This window comes from Gossypium hirsutum, chromosome A06 (genome assembly GCF_007990345.1).
Source record: "Gossypium hirsutum isolate 1008001.06 chromosome A06, Gossypium_hirsutum_v2.1, whole genome shotgun sequence".
Lineage (NCBI taxonomy): Eukaryota > Viridiplantae > Streptophyta > Magnoliopsida > Malvales > Malvaceae > Gossypium > Gossypium hirsutum.
The window spans coordinates 74,902,874-74,921,419 of record NC_053429.1 but is presented as its reverse complement, the minus strand read 5'-3'; the positions used below and the strand labels follow the sequence as shown (position 1 = coordinate 74,921,419).

The window sequence follows — 18,546 nt, the reverse complement described above, 5'->3', positions numbered from 1 at the left end:
CACTTCGCTTGTGGGATATGTTTGACTCTACGAGTGTATGTGTGTTGTGTTGGGAGATCTGTGTATCCGATGTGTGATGATAAAGTCAACTTTATGTTTCATAAACTCAAGAGCCACATACACTGTGACTAATGTGACTAGATGTAATTATATGTACTTATATGTGATTGATGTTTGTAGGAAAATTGATATATGTATGCCTAAATGTTCGTATAAATAAGATGTAAAATAATGCATGGAATATGACTAAATATGTGAATCATGACACTTAGTTAATGATGTTTTGGGAATATGAAGTATGTTGTTTGTTTGATGCATGATGACTTGTTTGCATAGTGGTTGTTCTAAGCATTCACTAAGCTTGTTAAGCCCAGCCACTCCATTTTTTTATTTGCACAGTAATTGCATTCCTAGTATAAGAGGTGTGGCTGTTGAGGGACTGATCCAAGCCTTTCTTTACTCACTACATAGGTGTTTTGCTTATTCTAGTTCTAAGGAATAAAAAGACAATGTGGTAGACATTTATATTAGTTTATTAAGACGTATTGGGGATTATTTTTATATTGCGTATGTTTAGAAAACTTTTAAACTTGGACATAGGGTTTGGTTTATTGTTTAGACATTTCGATGCATACGTGACTAGGTGAATGAAAAATGATGTTTAGGGACTAAGTTTGAATGATTTAAGTGCTCTTATATGTTGAATTTTTGTAACCTGAAGCACAGGTATTGATATTAAGGCTTTTAGATCGATACCTTTCAAAAGTGTAGGAAGTCAGTCAATTTGGTATTGATACTCTTGAATAAACAATCAATTTTCAATAAATAATTACTTAACAAATAAATCAGTTTAATTATCAAATCATGTAAGACATAAACAAAGACAATAATCATGTAAGACATAAACAAAGACAATAATCTATTCTAATATTAATACAAACATCAATTGGTAAGATTAACGAAAGATAAATAAAAGAAACTGGTAAGATTAACAAAAGATAAATAAAAGAATAGAAGAGATGAGAAAATGCTCATGAATAAATTTATTGTAGTCCAAATCTGGAGAAATCCTCGCTCGCAATTGTCTTCGCATCGAAATAGAAAATTAACCATAGCAACCAAATTTGCAATTTTTATTTATTTGAACTGACTAAATTGAGAAAAAAAATTTTGAAGTGACCTAAATAAAACAAATCATATTTTAGAGTGACCAAAAAGAAACTTAAGATTTTATTAACTCGTGAAAAAGTAGAGAAAACCTGAACTGATTGGCCGCTTGAACCTCAATAAGGAATCTGCGGTCTGTTCGAAAATCCAATGAACCAGAAAATAAATCGATTCAATCGATAAATATAGAATTAAACTGAAAAAAAAAAAGAAAAAGAAAAAGAGAGAGCTTTATGTACACGGTAAGGCTTAAATTACATTTCTTGTATATTGCAGAGGTAAACTATCGCTTACAACATACTGTAAGCTATAGTTGAGATGAATAAACGCCATTCATGCTATTAGAAAAAGACTACCTCCTATTCCTATGATCACACGTACCAGAAAACAAAATAAAGTTGCAAGTAGGTAAAGTGAAACTAAGAAGAATATTACAATCCAAAATCACAAGATTCGTGAATTTACAAAGGGTACTCAACACCATATGAGTCACAGTTACAGGACAATAGACATCGAATGGGGAGCTGCACGTGGTAATCTAACTCAAATGAACTAGTCCACTCCTTAAAATACATAAAGACTTAAGCTGTGAAAGATTTGAAACTTAGTACCTTGACATGAGATGCTACACTATGTTACTTGGACTTGAGCATGTCGGATAAGAAGTTTTCCCAAGTATTTGAAGGATCATTGGTCATATCACCACCACGTCCCAAAAAGTATACTCTTAAGAAAGATTAAAATCAGAGCAACAATCGATGCACATTACTCAGATGAACTACTACCTCTTTAAAATACATAAGATTTCCGCAGTGAGCATAAAAACAATTTATTTAGGCTCCACTGCTTACATGATACATTGTATCTCAACAGCTCCTCCAATCTGATTTAAAATATCCTGCCAACAAATCTACTTCTTAATCCACCACCAGCAATTTTGGAATTCTAGAAGAACCTGCAAATCTCATCAGCCAACAAATAATCAATAATCAAGTTCATAAAAGCAGTTAATAAACCCTCTCTTGAGAGGCAAATTTTAACTCACCCCAGATGCTATTATCAGTAATAGGCCATGGCTTCATCCTTCTTCATCCTCGGATTTAGATGAAGTATTTGATATTAAGTCTACCTCCACCGGATGCGGGGATCCACCTGTAACGTGGTGGAGAATATTACAGTCTGCCATTCATAAGTTTTTTTTTTAGTTCATTGCCATTCATAAGTATTTAGTAAAAGGAAAAGGGATCTTATGCACATTCTCGATGAAAGCTGTTAGGAGGAGAAATCTTTCTCCACAACCCTTTCTAACAGCTGTCACGGGCACAGCAACCATATAAGTTAATCCTAAAATATTCTGTCAATTATTAGGTATAATATAAATATAACAAGAAGTAACACCAAAAATACATACATCCTGAAAGCCAATTAAGCTTCAAACCTTCTACAGAAATCCTACTACCTGCAGACCTTGGGAAAACATTGCGAAGCACAAAGAGATGCAGAATGGTACATTCAGAAGCAAAAAATTTAGTCGGGAATTTCAAATGACTCATTTGAATTGCATTTGTACACAAAAAACAGCGATAATAAGGTACAATTTACAGGATACGAAGGTGTTTTCTCTGCATTAGAAAAGCAAGTGCTTAATTACTGGTGAGTTTACTACTTAAATCTTAATAGTAACTTCTCAAGCACTAAATTTCAACAGCACCAAAACAATGGCGAAATCTTATTGAGAGAGATGCCCGATGCAAATTAACGAACAAGTATCCTCCGGTCAGAAAGACAAAATCAAAATAAGCACGCCATCTAGTTAAATTGGCGGAAGTCTAGTTATATTTTTATAGCAATGCGTTCTTAAAATTTTAATTTTATTCATTGTAAAGGTAAGTTTTTGCCATTACTTAAAAATAGAACCCACAACAAAATTGAAAGAGGAAAATAAATCAAAATTACAGAGGAATTGGCAATTGAAATTATCTTTGATGAAATAGTCAGAGGAGGGCCAGCCTCGGGCGGCAGTGGTGCACATGGATTCCTCCGAGGTCAACGGGTTTGCCAATTTCTCAACGAGCTGGGCAAGGCCGTAAGATTGGGCCGTGGACGGCGGGACCCAGTAAGAGGATCCGGGGATGAAAGGGAGCCAATCGGGAGCGGAACGGCGAACGATGATCCGGTGGATGGCGTCTTCAGTTTCCGCAGGAGCGGATCAGAGGAAGAATCGGAGGAGTCGGAAGGGTTGGGTTGGTTGGATTGGGTTCGGACGGCAAGGAGACGAGAGGAAGAAGGGTGAGGTTTGGTGATTAGGCGGAAGCTGAGAACGGATTGAGAAAGGGAACGGGCCATGAATATGGTGAATCGAATTTCTTAAATTCTTGATTTTTTATTTGGAGAGAGAGTGTGGGGAATTCGGTTGATGGATAAAGAGTAAGTGCTGGGAAAGTATTTGCTTACCAATTTTTAATTATAAAGAGCAAATAAGAAGGTGGTAGAATTTGAAGAAATGAAAGGTGGAGAGAGATTGGGGTTGGACTGTCTGTAAATTTTGGGTTGGATTCAGCCTAACTCTAGGCTGGTGGCCTGCGATCCATTTACAATTTTATTTTATTAGAAAATATAGGGCTAAATGTTTAATTTTTGGCATAAACCTTTGACTCAGTATTCACACAACTATCAAACTTTTCAAAATATAATTGAACCTTTTTAAACCAGCACACATAAAAGATTAAACTTGTCAAATCGATCAACTAACGACCACATGTTTTTGGACTTGCTCATATAAGGACTAAGATTTATTACAATTAGTAAAGTTTGTATGCACTAAAAGGTGGACCTTTATCGTTGTAACTTGGCTAAAATGCAACACTAATGCAATTGTTGGTCGATCAAAAAATGAATGAGGTTATAAAGCAATACTTCGAAATGACAGAGGAACTTTCCCCAAAGGCTGCCACCATTAGATATGTTTTTTCATGGTTAAATACTTTTAGGATCAATAAGGTGGAGATTGAAACAAACTATTTAGAAGTTTATCGAGCTTTATCTTTGTGGGAGTTAGATTTGCCAAATTTTGGTTTAATTATAAGGGATGTATTTTCCTTAAAAATCAATTCAATAATGTGTCTTTTCATTGGGCACGCTAGGAAGCTAATAAAGCAACTCATGCCTTGGCTATGACTTTATTTAATGCAAATCTTCACAACTAGAACATGCTCCCAATGTTTTCATATTATAGTAAAAAAGATTATATTTTTTAATGAAAGTGCTAGACATATTAACTTAGGTTAGTTCTTCTTTCTATTTTCATTAAGTTCGTTATTTCTTTTTGTTTGGTTAAACTTGAATTATGCAACGAACAAGAATGAATAACGAGAAAATTAGACACAAATATTTATGTGGAAAAATCCATTTGAAAAGAATAAAAAGCCACAGGCAAAGAAAACTTCACTAAAATGGAAAAACCTAAACTAGGAGTACAAGATGGAGAAACAAACAAACCCCAAATAAAAAATATAAAGCTTTCCCAAAATTCTCACAAACTCTCTTTAAATTTTGTTGTTGTTATTCTAAACCATCTAAGGTTGCTAAAATGCCTATTTATAGGTTGAAATTTGTGTGAAAATATGACTAAAAAATCCCTAGAATAATCAGAGTTAGATTGGGAAATGGTAATAAAGTTTAACTAGGAGAAGAAACCCAATTGAGTAGAGAACATGTTGCCACGTCATGACGTCGCTATCACCTCATCAGGATGTCACTCATCACGTCATTGAGATGACAGGTTCTTCTCATCGGGAAGTAGTATGTCTTATCGTCGAGACATTGGCTCTTCCTCGTCACGATGTCAGTTATATTTCATCTGAAATGTGAGGCACATTCCATAAATCTCCGTCTTGACTCGTATTTCTAAAATGCCATTTTTGTCGAGCCCTGTAAGGGGCCTAACTCGATCTCTGTCGAATGCTTACCAAATCTAAGAAATTCTTGAACTTGGAAATTGGAAGACTTTTTGTCATCATGCCTGTTGGGTTGTTTTTGTTAGAGTATACTTAAAGACCAATCATGAGATAATAGTAATCACATACTCGTTTTACCTTATTTATTAATATAAGACATTGTCGCTATTATTTCAGTTTTTTATTGTGTATATAAATAAACTGAATTGTAATAAAGCCCTGAGAAAATATGATTATTCTTAAGAAGGTCCTTAGTTAAGTATTATTGTAATATCCTGATTTTGGGCCTAGTTGGAATAGTGGTTTCGTGACCACAAAATCCGAGATAGAAATAATTATTTTATGATTATTTTAAGGTCTATGATATGATTTCATGATTGTGTGAAAATTTCGTGAAGAAATTTTATGCATAAAGTGCTTAAATTGAAATTAGGGACTAAATCGAATAATTTGCAAAACTTGCATTCTAGAAGTTTCTAGTATGAAATTGTTTTGAAATATTAATTAGGAGGTATTAAATAGCAATTTTACCAATTTATAAGTCTATGGACAAAAATTGGACATGGACAGAATTTTTGGAAAGTTTAGTAGTAAGGGCATTTTGGTCATTTAGGGGTAAAATGAATTAAAATACAAAATTAAAAGCCAATTTAGCTCATCTTCAACCCCATGGCCGAATATAGCAAGGAGAAACCATGGCTAGGGTTTTTCAAGCTTCCAATCTCGATTGTACGTCCGTTCTAGCCTCGTTTTTAATGATTTTTACATTTTTGGAGTCCCGGTAACTTGATTTAGCTTATTTTAGCAATAATTTAACCTAGGTTTTATATTTGGAAAAATACCCATAGGTGAAATTTGTGTATTTTGGTGTTTTATGATAGAATATGAGGTTTTAAATTATGTTAGATAACTTGTGCTACTCGGTTTTAACTGAAAACGAGCAAAAGGGCTTAATTGGTAAAAATACCTAATAGTCATAAGTACATGTTAGAGTGAGAACTTGATGTTGCCATAGAAGGGAAAAATGATCAGAATGTCATAAAACATAAGAAAATAGGCTGAAGTTTAATTTACGAGCTTTGGGGCAAAAGTGTAAATATGCAAAAGTTTAGGGGCAAAACTATAATTTTTCAAAAATATGATTTTGGGTCAATTTGAATAATGTGAGTCCTAATTAGACTATATTTTAAATGATAGAGCAAGGAAACTGAAATTCGGGCTAAAATGGAAAAATACCAAGTTGTGGACGAAATGGTAAAAGTAGCCATTTTCGCATACGAGGTAAGTTCATATGTAAATGTTGGTAACATAGTTATTATTTTAAATGTTTTTATGTATTTAAATGATATGATAATTATTATGAAATATTATACTCGTGATAATTGTTTGATAATATGTCAAATTGTGTGATATACTTGGAAAATGTGAAATACTACCGAGTATCGGTATCGGCATTCTGTAGAAGATGGTTGAGACACATGATTGGGAAAAAGGTCCCGTTGAACCTTAGGAATGGATTAGGATACAAGTGACATGTCACTAGGATGTTTGGGCATTCGAACTCGTTGAGTTGAGTCCGAGTTCACTTATGGATGCGAATGTCCGAACTCGTTGAGTTGAGTCCAAGTTCGAGAGATGTAACTAGGCATCCGAGCTCGTTGAGTTGAGTCCGAGTTCACTTATGGATGCGAACGCCCGAGCTCGTTGAGTTGAGTCCGGGTTCACTTATGGGCGGGTTACATGGTAGCTTGGCTACATATGTAGCACTTATGTGCAAACTTTCCATGTATCCGAATTATATTCCGATGTGTTCAACGGGTAAAATTCTACTCAAGCGGAGGAATACTCGAGATGAAAGGGACGTATTGGTAAGTGTTGTGAAATGAATACTTTAAACAGGTATGTACTTAACCCTCGCGTTGAAAACTTGATATAACAACAATATGGTAAGATGATAAATGAAAATGTGATATGAATGTCTCGGTGATGATTATGCAAATGGTGTTTTATGTTTGCTTATATAGTTATGTTACTTGCTATTTGCATATGAACTTACTAAGCATTTATGCTTACTCCCTCCTTTTCATTCCTTGTAGTGTTGACAAGCCAGCTCGAAAATTGGAAACGGTCGGAGGCACGCTCACACTATCCGTATACCATCTTGGCATAATGGCTTGTATATTTTGAGTATGGCATGTATAGCATTATAACCATTTTGTGTATATGGTCTTATGATATGGTTATTGAGTGGTATGGAAATGCTTGGTAATGATTAGCCATTGGAATGGCTAATCATGATCATATTTGGTGTTATGTATGCTAAATTACTAGTTAATCCATGGAAACCATGAAATAGGTAAAATTTACAATAAAATAGATTCAGACAGCAGTAGTGACGTGAGTTTGAAAAATCACTAAAAATAGTAGAGATACAATTAGATGATTAATAATATATGGAATTGAAGAATTATGAGTCTATTTTCATATGGATTAAACAAAACAGGTATATGAATTATATTTTATGAGATATTTAAATTTTTGTGAAACAGGGCCAGAGTGATTTCTGGATCCCCTGTTCTGACTTTAAAAATTTATCATAAATTGTACAAATATAATTAGAAGTCATTCTTTATATTTACAGATTCCTTAGTGAGTCTAGTTTTAAGAGAAACAAACTTCATAGTCATTGAAATTCTGTACAGAGATATATCTGATTCGTAATACACAGAGGTCAGAGCAGTCGAACCCTGAAACAGGGGAGACTTTAACTAATAAACTGTACTAATTGGCTTGACCAAAAATTCTATCAAAAATTATTAAATAGATAAATGAGTATATTTTTAGGGAAATTTGACGGAATTGGATTTCTAGTTTTGTAACTCAAGATATGAATTTTTAAGCGACTGTGACGCAGATTGCTAGTTTAACTGGAAATTTTAAAAATAAATTGTTTGAGCTGTTTAAGTAATGAATTAAGCCTGTTAACACCTCGTGTTCGACTCCGGCGACGGTATCGGGTACGGGGCGTTACATTTGGTGGTATCATAGCAGGTTTAGTCAGTTCTCGGACTAACCTAGCATGTGTAAAAATTTAGCTATACATGCCACTGATCTGTGATAGTGTGATGTCTTCCGACGCGTATGAGTACAGTACCGTCTTATTTAGACAGGGTACTCTCCAACCGAGTTGCGCCGACCATGTTCAATGTTATGTGAATGTATTTGAGTAAAATTATGATTATGATAAGTCTCGGTTTAGAAAAGTATGAATAAAAGTTTATGATACATATGTGATAAATATCCATACTTGCTTAATGCTCATATGATGTAGTGTATATGGCTTACTTGATAAGATGAACGGAATAAATAGAAAGTAGTAGAGGTATGAATAAAAGTCATAATATCATGATACGAATGAAAATGTCCTTGTCTTGATTGGACGTTGAATGTTGATGAATGTTAATGATATACAATTTTTATTAGATAAAGGATTATAATGAAATGAACTTATCTATGTTAAATTGTTGGACTGAATTATATAATTGTAATGATATGTACATGATGATGCACGAAATGAAAGTTGTGATTGTGATGCAAATATCTATGTTTGTTTGGTCTTATATGATGTCATGAGCATGAATTAATTTAATTAAATGAATGGATAAGTAAAGCTATCTAGAAAACATAGAATGTATGCATAAGTATATTGTCTAAATGGGACAATAGGAAAATTTGTGTAAGCCAACATGAATGTTGCATTGCCTGAATGAATGACATGATTTTGATGATGTTGCAATGATGATGGAAGTTGTGTCATATGTGTATGAATAAGAAAGTCGAGTCAGAGGTCCTACAACCCCTCCCCCTTACCGAAGTGGTACTTATAATGGAATTTCATGAGATTTGTATTGAATAAGTTTCCAGTTGAGAACCCAAAGAGTTCAGTGATAGAATAATTATAAGTATGATCAGAGATTGAAAATGAGCTGATAAGTAAAGTCAGAGCCAGTAAAGTATCAGATTGATATAAAGATTATTGGAATTATGCATTGTCCCAGTTAGAGAAGGAATTCTCTTTGGTAAATCAAATTACTCAGGTCCAAGGTCGAGAAAAGTGTAAATTGAAATTTATTCAGAACTGGCCTTCTTTAGTGAATGGTTTAATATGAAACTTGTGATGGCAAAACTAGTTTGGGAAATGATATTCGAAATGTGAACTATCTGAGTGTGATAGTTATGACTGGACAGATTTAGCAGTCTCTTTTGAGATGTTCTATGTGTTTACCCGTTCTCAGAAATATTTCTATTGCTATTGATCTTCTGAAGAAATTCTTGTTATATGGGAATGTCTTCTAATTCTGGTGTTGGATGAAAGCATTGGTAGTCTGACTGGTTTATAATTTATATTGCTCTATTTCATCGGGTATTCTATTTCATATCGTCTGATAAGAATTGATGAGAGAATACGTAAGATATTATGTTTCTGTTTCTTCTACTTGATGCTTCATCTGATATATATGTATGGGAAGATATATTGTTCTTGTTATATTTGATTCCAGTGGGATTAAATGATGTTTGCTTTTGGACTTTCTTTCTTTGAAGAATTATTGGGGTATTTTGTATTTTCTCTATGAGTTTGGTTTTCGATTCTCCGGCATAGTATCATATCTTGGGTTTCTTTATCCTGGACCTCTTTATTCTGGATTTCTTTATTCTGGGTTTCTCTATCTTGGATTTCTTTGTTCTGTTTTCTTGTTATCTTTGTTCCATAATTTGTCAATTAAGACTCATGTTCGAAGTGCGTTCTTCAGCTCGTGATAATCATGTCAAATATGACTATACTTCTAATTTGATCTTGGTAATGTGGTGATTTTAGTATTGGGATTTTTCTAATTTATGTGTAAGGATTTGACATCAGTAAAGGCATAAGTGATAAAAGCGCGAGTTTCAGTCGGTATGGTGAATTATTTATTTGAAAGATTTCATGTGACAATTATGTCAGGATTATTTTTCTCAAGTCTGATAATAAAATTTCATTTTGTACAGATAAAAGAGTAAATAGTCTGAACGAGAAGTGTATATTTATTAGAAAGAGTTGGATATTAGTTAAAGTCACTACGAATGATAAGGTTTTTGTCTTGTGAAAGCTGAAAAGTTTATTACATGTTGACAGAGTTCGGATAGATGAGAATATCAGTAACCGAAGCGTCTGAACTAGACTAGTCTACATTGAGCAAAGACTTCCTGACTTTTAGTAATGTACTATTGTATGAATTGTGATGTGTTTCAAGACAGTGAGGTAATGTGATAGTTTAGAGCATTCGATGTTACATAAAATCTGAGTTGTTAAAGAGGTTAAAGCCGAGCATTGGGATCTATCAAAATTATCCTTGCCAGTGTTGATATTGGGATGGAAATGAGAAGGATTATTCTTGAGGCCATATCAGAATTATTTCCATGGTGGAAAGAGGAAAATGTGATGTATCCTATTGTTAAATGTTTGGCGAGATCTATAAATCATATCGGTATTGAATGAATTCCTACTCATCAGATTCATGGAATTTCAGGTCTTTTTGATTGTTGAATTTCTTGGAATTATAGTCTCCATTAACCAAATTGAGATATGGTTTTATGTCAAGATGACAAGGGAAATGGAGAAGGGTTGAAAATTTAAGAACAATTAAGGGATGAGTTCGTAAACTTTCAGAATATATGAGAAATTAATGAGATATATTGGAGGCACCGGCTGAGTGAAATTTCTTCAGCGCCGAATATGAAATTGAGGAATCTAAGTGAAGACCACTTTTCTGGTAAGATTTTCGGGGACGAAAATCCCTAAAGGGGGGGAGAGTTGTAATATCCTGATTTTGGGCCTAGTCGGAATAGTGGTTTTGTGACCACAAAATCCGAGATAGAAATAATTATTTTATGATTATTTTAAGGTCTATGATATGATTGCGTGATTGTGTGAAAATTTCGTGAAGAAATTTTATGCATAAAGTGCTTAAATTGAAATTAGGGACTAAATCGAATAATTTGCAAAACTTGCATTCTAGAAGTTTCTAGTATGAAATTGTTTTGAAATATTAATTAGGAGGTATTAAATAGCAATTTTACCAATTTATAAGTCTATGGACAAAAATTGGACATGGATGGAATTTTTGGAAAGTTTAGTAGTAAGGGCATTTTGGTCATTTAGGGGTAAAATGAATTAAAATACAAAATTAAAAGCCAATTTTGCTCATCTTCAACCCCATGGCCGAATATAGCAAGGAGAAACCATGGATAGGATTTTTCAAGCTTCCAAGCTCGATTGTAAGTCCGTTCTAGCCTCGTTTTTAATGATTTTTACATTTTTGGAGTCTCGGTAACTTGATTTAGCTTATTTTAGCAATAATTTAACCTAGGTTTTATATTTGGAAAAATACCCATAGGTGAAATTTGTGTATTTTGGTGTTTTATGATAGAATATGAGGTTTTAAATTATGTTAGACAACTTGTGCTACTCGGTTTTAAGTGAAAACGAGCAAAAGGGCTTAATCGGTAAAAATACCTAATAGTCATAAGTACATGTTAGAGTGAGAATTTGATGTTGCCATAGAAGGGAAAAATGATCAGAATGTCATAAAACATAAGAAAATAGGCTAAAGTTTAATTTACGAGCTTTGGGGAAAAAGTGTAAATATGCAAAAGTTTAGGGGCAAAATTATAATTTTTCAAAAATATGATTTTGGGTCAATTTGAATAATGTGAGTCCTAATTAGACTATATTTTGAATGATAGAGCAAGGAAAACTGAAATTCGGGCTAAAATGGAAAAATACCAAGTGTGGACGAAATGGTAAAAGTAGCTATTTTCGCATACGAGGTAAGTTCATATGTAAATGTTGGTAACATAGTTATTATTTTAAATGTTTTTATGTTATTTAAATGATATGATAATTATTATGAAATATTATACTCGTGATAATTGTTTGATAATATGTCAAATTGTGTGATATACTTGGAAAATGTGAAATACTACCGAGTATCGGTATCGGCATTCTGTAGAAGATGGTTGAGACACATGATTGGGAAAAAGGTCCTGTTGAACCTTAGGAATGGATTAGGATACAAGTGACATGTCACTAGGATGTTTGGGCATCCGAACTCGTTGAGTTGAGTCCGAGTTCACTTATGGATGCGAATGTCCGAACTCGTTGAGTTGAGTCCGAGTTCGAGAGATGTAACTAGGCATCCGAGCTCGTTGAGTTGAGTCCGAGTTCACTTATGGATGCGAACGCCCGAGCTCATTGAGTTGAGTCCGAGTTCACTTATGGGCGGGTTACATGGTAGCTTGGCTACATATGTAGCACTTATGTGTAAACTTTCCATGTATCCGAATTATATTCCGATGTGTTCAACGGGTAAAATTCTACTCAAGCGGAGGAATACTCGAGATGAAAGGGACGTATTGGCAAGTGTTGTTAAATGAATACTTTGAACAGGTATGTACTTAACCCTCGCGTTGAAAACTCGATATAACAACAATATGGTAAGATGATAAATGAAAATGTGATATGAATGTCTCGGTGATTATTAGGCAAATGGTGTTTTATGTTTTCTTATATAGTTATGTTACTTGCTATTTGCATGTGAACTTACTAAGCATTTATGCTTACTCCCTCCTTTTCATTCCTTGTAGTGTTGACAAGCCAGCTCAGAAATCGGAAACGGTCGGAGGCACACTCACACTATCCGTATACCATCTTGGCATAATGGCTTGTATATTTTGAGTATGGCATGTATAGCATTATAACCATTTTGTGTATATGGTCTTATGATATGGTTATTGAGTGGTATGGAAATGCTTGGCAATGATTAGCCATTGGAATGGCTAATCATGATCATATTTGGTGTTATTTATGCTAAATTACTAGCTAATCCATGGAAACCATGAAATAGGTAAAATTTACCGTAAAATAGATTCAGACAGCAGCACTGACGTGAGTTTGAAAAATCACTAAAAATAGTAGAGATACAATTAGATGATGAATAATATATGGAATTGAAAAATTATGAGTCTATTTTCATATGGATTCAAAACAGGTATATGAATTATATTTTATGAGATATTTGAATTTTTGTGAAACAGGGCCAGAGTGATTTCTGGATCCCCTGTTCTGACTTTAAAAATTTATCATAAATTGTACAAATATAATTAGAAGTCATTCTTTATATGTACAGATTCCTTATTGAGTCTAGTTTTAAGAGAAACAAACTTCATAGTCATTGAAATTCTGTACAGAGATATATCTGATTCGTAATACACAGAGGTCAGAGCAGTCGAACCCTGAAACAGGGGAGACTTTAACTAATAAAATGTACTAATTGGCTTGACCAAAAATTCTATAAAACAATTAGTAAATAGATAAATGAGTATATTTTCAGGGAAAATTTACGGAATTTGATTTTTAGTTTCGTAACTCGAGATATGAATTTTTAAGCGACTGTGACGCAGATTGCTTGTTTAACTGGAAATTTTAAAAATAAATTGTTTGAGCTGTTTAAGTAATGAATTAAGCCTGTTAACACCTCATGTTTGACTCCGGCGACGGTTTCGGGTACGGGGCGTTACAATTATTGTGGGCTTGGACAATAATAATGCATTGAGACTAACGTGTAGTTGATTGATGAGAAAGAATTGTCATTGACATAGGGATGTCAAAATCAATACATGAGTATTTGTTAGAGAACAACATATTGGACTGACTCGCTATGAGTGTAACAACCCAATTTTGGGACTAGTCGGAACAGTGGTTTCGGGGCCACAAATTCGACATAGAAAAATTTATTTTTATTACATTTTTATGGTCTACAATTTCAGGGAATGATTTTTTGAAAATTTCGTTCGAAAATTTTGACGTTTGGGCACTCAATTTAGTAAAAAGGACTAAATTGTAAAAATGCAAAAGTTGAGTTCTACATGCTAGAGGTGTCCAATTGCTATGAGATTTTAAATTTAAGGTCCTTATATGGTAATTAGACCATTTTACCTTAAGTTGGACAAAAATAGACATGGGGTAAGAGAATTTTTATGGTTTGAGAAAAGGGCATTTTGGTCATTTGGTTAATAAAAGAATAAAAAGGGAAAATAAAGCCAAAATTGTGTCCATCTTCTTTTACCTTCACCGAAATTCTCAAGACACCATAGTTAGGGTTTCCTTCAACTTCCAATCTTGATTGTAAGTACATCTTAGCCCTTTTTTTTATGTTCTTTACGTTTTTGAAGTTGTTATCACCCGATCTTTCTATTTCTACCATTGTTTCGAAGTAGGATTCATGTTTAAAAATTTACCATGTGTGACATACATGTATTTTTATGTTTGATGGAAGATATTGTAAGTTTAAGGTGAGATAAACAACTTTTACTAAGTGATTTTTAGTGAAATGTATAAAAAGGACCTATTTGTAAAAAGATGTAAAATGGGTATTAAAAATCTGATTTGATGAAAAATGTGGGCTGATATGAGCATGTATATGGTTCGGCTAGGCTTGGGTAACAAAGAAATTGAATACATTTCATTTTACAAGCCTAGGGACGAATTTGTAAAATTATGAAAGTTTAGGGGAAAAAGGGTAATTTTACCATAATTTGATGTTTGAACTGATTTGAGTAATGTGAATATTAAATAAGTTAAATTTTCTATTATAGATCAAGAAAAACGAAGTTCGAACCTTGATCGGGGAAAGAATAAGGTGTTTGACGATTAGATCCTTTTTTACTATATTTGTATCGAGGTAAGTTTGTATGTAAATAATGGATCGTTACTTTCACTTTAATTGCCTTAATATCGTATGAATTGTAATTTACTCTTTGAGTGTAATTGACAAAGTTCGACAAGAGAGAAAATCCCAGTTGAACCGTAGGAATAGTTAGGATACAAATGTCATGACATTAGGGTTAGTTGAGATTACGTGTAAGACCATATCTAGGATATGGCATCGATATGAGACTTCGTGTAAGATTATTGCTGGGCAATTGGTATAGATATGAGATACCATGTAAGACCATATCTGGGATATGGCATTGGTATGGTACTGTGTGTGTGAGATATCTCGAGTATCCTTTAGTATTCTAAATGGTTCAACAGGAAACTTAACGACAATGTTTAAGTTGTGAAGGACTATGGTATGTTGTGAAAGATTATGGTAAGTTGCAAGTTAGTACAGGTATGTACATAAAACTCATGCTTAATGAGCTCGATATGTGATGGACCCTCGGTGTGGTATGATTGAGTAAGTTATGATGTTAAGGTTTTAATAACATCTGTGTTAAGTTTGATTATGAAATTTTACAATGATATTTATGTTAATTTACTTCATGTTAAATTTATGTTAAAGTGTGTATGATGCCTATTATTTGCATAGGAACTTACTAAGCTTTAAATCTTACTCCTCTTTCTTTTTCCCTTGTCTTATAGTGTCACCAAGCCAGCTTGGGGATTGAAGATGGTCGGAGATCCATTCACACTATCAAATTATCATTTTGGGTACTTATGATTACAATATTTTGAGCTATGGCATGTATAGGGACTTGATCATTTTTTTTGTGTGTCATATTTGATTTGGCCAAATGTGTTGGCTTTAATGGTTGATAAATCAGTTTGTAAATGGCCATTGAAATTGACTAATATTATGATGATGTTTTCATGGATGTGAGAATTTGCATGGATTGAGTTGATAAGTAGGTGATCTTTGTATATGGTAGATGGTTACATGTAAATGATATATTGATATCTTGTTTGTGGCTGAATTGGTTGTACGTATATGCTTCAATTGGTGTTGCTTGTTGTTGTGTAGGTAAGTGCAAGTAAGGGTGGCAAAATGGCTTGGTAATAGCCTTATTTTTGTCCACACGGGTGTGTGTCTAGGCCGTGTGTTACACACGGCTTGCCCTATGGGTGTGTGATCTGGCCGTGTGTCCCCTACATTTTGAATTTTAGCTTCGAATTGGCCACACGGGCAGAGACACGACTGTGTGTCTCACCCATGTGAAGGACATGGCCCAGGGACATAGGCGTGTGTCCAGGGCGTGTGTCCAGGGCGTGTGAAGTTTGCAGCTATTTTATGAAAAAAATTATGAAAATTAAATTGCCCACTGTAATATCCTGAATTAGGGCTTAATCAGAATAGTGGTTTCATGACCACAAATCCGAGATAGAAATAATTATTTTATAATTATTTTGATGATTATGATATGATTGCATGATTGTGTGAAAATTTCGTGATGAAGTTCTATGCGTAAAGTGCTTAAATTGAAAGTAGGGACTAAATCGAATAAGTTGCAAAACTTGCATTCTAGAAGTTTTTAGTATGAAATTGTTTTGGAATATTAATGAGGAGGTCTTAAATAGCAATTTGACCAATTTTAAGTTCATGGACAAAATTAGGACATGGAAGGAATTTTTGGAAAGTTTAGTAGTAAGGGTATTTTGGTCATTTAGTTATTAAAATGAATTAAAAACAAAATTAAAAGCCAATTTTTGTCCATCTTCTTCATTAGGCCGAAATTTCAAGGGTTCAACATAGCTAGGGTTTGTTTCAAGCTTCCAAGCTCCATAGTAAGTGATTCCAAGCCCCGTTTTTAATGTTCTTTACGTTTTTGGAATCCCGGAAGCTCGATTAAGCTTATGCTAGCAATAATTCAACCTAGGGTTTATATTTGGAAAAATACCCATAGGTGAAATTTGTGTATTTTGATGTTTTATGATAGAATATGAGGTTTTAAATTATGTTAGACAACTTGTGCTACTCGGTTTTGAGTGAAAACGAGTAAAAGGGCTTAATCGGCAAAAATACCTAATAGTCACAAGTATATGTTAGAGAGAGAATGTGATGTTGCCATAGAAGGGAAAAGTGATCAGCAGGTTATAAAACATAAGAATAAGGAATAAAGTTTAATTCCCGAGCCTAGGGGCAAAAGTGTAATTATGCAAAAGTTTAGGGGCAAAAGTGTAATTTTTTTAAAGTTCGTATTAAATGCTGTTTTGATAAATGTATGTATTAAATAAGATTAATTTGGTATTATAGATCAAGAAAAACGAGATTCAAGTCGCGATCGAGGAAAAGAAAAGATTGTAGACTAAATTGCAAAATCTTTATATTTGGGTACCAAGGTAAGTTCATGTGTAAATAATGTAGCATAATTGTTATTTTTAAGTTATTGATGTTAATTATATGTTATGCTGAATTTTATTATGAAATGTATGCTTTGTGGTTAATTTCAAATAATATGTAAATTATGTGAACTACTTGTTAAATATAATTGTTACCGAGTATTGATTTCGGCATTCTACGGAAGACGGCAAGGATAAGTGTTCGAGGAAAAATCCCGTTTGAACCTTAGGAATAGATTAGGATACAAGTGACATGTCACTAGGATGGTTGAGCATCCGAACTCGTTGAGTTGAGTCCGAGTTCACTTATGGATGCAAATGTCCGAACTCGTTGAGTTGAGTCCGAGTTCGTGAAATGTAACTAGGCATCCGAACTCGTTGAGTTGAGTCCGAGTTCACTTATGGATGCAAATGCCCGAGCTCGTTGAGTTGAGTCCAAGTTCACTTATGGGCGGGTTACATGGTAGCTTGATTACATATGAGGCACTTATGTGCAAATTATCCGTGTATCCGAGTTGTATTTCGATGTGTTCAACGGGTGAAATTTCTAGTTTAATGGAAGAGCACTTAAGATATAAGTGACGTTTTGGGTAAGTGTTGTGAAATGGACACTTTGGACAGGTATGTTCTTAACCCTCGGGTTGAAAATAGATACAACAACGATAAGGTGGTAAGATGATGAATGATGTTTAAAGATATGATATATGTTTTGGTGGTACCATGCTAAAGTTGTTTGGTATATTTGTATTGTTATGTTACTTGTTATTTAGATATGAACTTACTAAGCATTTATGCTTACTCCCTCCTCTTTATTTACTATAGTTTTGAACAAGCCAGCTCGGGAATCGGGACGGGTCGAAGGTTCGATCACACTATCCAAAGGACTTTTATCTTGGTAAATGGCTTGTACAACTACTTAAGTATGGAATGTATAGCAATATATACCTATTTTGTGTAAATAATTTTATGATATGGCCATGTTTGGTTGAGAAAATGTTTGATATTGATAAGTCATGGTGATGGCTAATTTAGATCATGTTTGATATCATGGAAGTTTAACAGGTTATCTAGTTCATAAAAATTCATGGAAAGATGAAACTTGCCTTAAAACAGAATATTGCTGCAGCAATGACATGAATTTGAAAAATCACTAAAAATAGTATAAATAGAAATAAATGATGAGTAAGTTATGAAATTGACGCTTAATGAGTCTATTTTCATATGGATTGAACAAAATAGGAATATAAATTATATTTTATGAGATAT

The 18,546-nt window shown here is 33.7% G+C and overlaps 1 long non-coding RNA gene across 1 annotated transcript; it reads right to left on the bottom strand.

The window, feature by feature from the left end:
• Nucleotides 1-1,576: 1,576 nt before the first annotated feature.
• LOC107934052 (uncharacterized) lies at nt 1,577-3,805 on the bottom strand. The gene is made up of 2 exons (XR_001693788.2): nt 2,213-3,805; nt 1,577-2,122 (listed from the first exon to the last, which is right to left on the bottom strand). It is a non-coding gene; the product is annotated as an uncharacterized lncRNA (long non-coding RNA).
• Between the last annotated feature and the right edge of the window lie 14,741 nt (nt 3,806-18,546).